This window comes from Vespula pensylvanica, chromosome 17 (genome assembly GCF_014466175.1).
Source record: "Vespula pensylvanica isolate Volc-1 chromosome 17, ASM1446617v1, whole genome shotgun sequence".
Lineage (NCBI taxonomy): Eukaryota > Metazoa > Arthropoda > Insecta > Hymenoptera > Vespidae > Vespula > Vespula pensylvanica.
Window position 1 is genome coordinate 1,408,117 of NC_057701.1, and position 2,060 is coordinate 1,410,176.

Sequence of the window (2,060 nt, forward strand, 5' to 3'; positions counted from 1 at the left end):
ATCCTGATCTAAAAATTGATTAACTTATTCTAGGTCCTACGGGCTATGACTCTAGAAGTCTCTTTGTTTCTTTGGCAATTACTCTACTCGACTTTTTTCTTTTAAAAACAATGACTCTACTGAGACTTTTCTTTTATCAAAAAAATTAATTGAATATTTATTTAATTTTGTATGAAAAAATAATCAAACAACCTCGGACGATTCCTTTTAACAAGTGGCTGTTCTAATTAAAAAATTAAATCATGATCTACCACTCGTTTTCCAGAATCTATCCGTCGCGCTTGTCTTCTTGTTCATTTTCCATGTTCATCACATTGATACATCTACATCTATATTGTTCATCTACATAGAGATAAATCGCGATTAAATAAACTAAATACGAAGCAATGCATACAACGTAGATCATATTACATGCTTTTTCGACGAAATCGGATAAACTAATATCCGATTTCATTATTAATATCGTGGGCAAAGACGAATAAAAAAGGGCTTATAATTGCTACTATTAATTAATCCAATCTATAAAACAAGAAGACCCTATCCTAATCTAATAAACAATGAAAACACATAGGCGATTAAAAATATACCACTCATGAGTAAATCCAAAAAAAAGAATTACTCACGGTCATGCTCGTCAATAATTTATTTAAAAAATTACAACCAGTAACTCGTGTCGATTCGGACCTTTCGTCCTCGACATGATTAAGCACTGGAGGGACTTAAAATCTGTTCACTTACTACCTAAGAAGTTCTACGGTGGCTCCAAAACACTCGTCCGTGATTTAGGTTGACATTGAGGTTGGATGATATGTAGCTGGTTAAAAATGAGGTAGGTAGACACCGAAGTTGGTTGAGATCCTCTTCAATGATGCACTGACTCTAATTCGCGATAATTATTTATTAACGAACGGTCACTGAATTTACTTCGCGAAACTCTATTATTTTTTATAAGTACAGTCCACATGACTGTTAAAATCACTTTTTACGAGCAAACACTGACTCTATAAGACTGCATTGCACGCAGTCGACAAAAAAACACTTAAAATTAATTTAAATCGCGAAACGCGGTATAATTTAAACGAGCAAGCACTGCTTCTATTTCGCGATTTTTTGGTTTTTATTTTAGCGATACAACACTAGATTTATTCATTGCTTCTCGCATGGTTGCAATGATGTTCTGAAAATAACAAAAACAGAATTATTAGTATCATTGTTATAATAAAAAATCATTCAAATTATTGAAGAAATGTTTAATAAAAAAATTTTACTTACTTAAAATCTTCATTGATGCTTGCACGATGGGCATCCTGCCCCTGGATGATGAAGAAGATGATTTTTCTTTTATTTGAACTGAAAAAGAAACAAAAAACAAATTTATTAGCACCACTATCATATTAAAAACTTATTAAATTTATTGAGGAAATATGTAAAGTAACATTTACTTACCGAAATGTTTGCTGGTTCCTTACACGATGAGCATCCTGCCCCCTTATGATGAAGAAAATGATTCTTCTTTTATTTGAGCTAATAAAGAAATTAAGATTATTAATATCGTTATGTCAAAAAATTTAGAAATTTATAAAGGAAACTTAAACGTTCTGCTGGAGGATAATAAAGAATGATGCAAGTATAACTCTAATTCAGAAATTTTTATTTAGTCTAATTATATTTAATTAGATTATTTAGCTATAAAAAGCAAATTAGAATAGTACGAGCAAACGATGATTCTAAGACCGTTCTGCACACAGTCACAAATAATTTCTAAAATCTGCAAAGTTGAAAAAAACAAAGTGATAGATATTTCTTTTTTCATGTATGCAAAAATACATTTATAAAACACATGTCTTGTGAATCATTACCGAAGATAGCATATTAAAAAGTATATTATTGAAAAATATTAATATTTAATGTTTGAAATTTAATCCAATGTTAATTTAATTAATGTTAAATAAAGCTTTTCAAGATATATCGAAGTATATTTTCGAGATATATCGAGATATATGCGAAGTACATGCTTAAGATACATTTCAATCAAGCCAATTGTAATTTTACTCACATGG

At 29.9% G+C, this 2,060-nt stretch overlaps 1 long non-coding RNA gene across 1 annotated transcript in view; it reads right to left on the bottom strand.

The window, feature by feature from the left end:
• Positions 1-1,722: 1,722 nt before the first annotated feature.
• Positions 1,723-2,060, bottom strand: part of LOC122635130 — a 9,214-nt gene continuing 8,876 nt past the window's right edge. The window contains exon 3 of the long non-coding RNA XR_006328568.1: positions 1,723-1,768. This is a non-coding gene — a long non-coding RNA (uncharacterized LOC122635130). The remainder of the gene's footprint in view (positions 1,769-2,060) is intronic.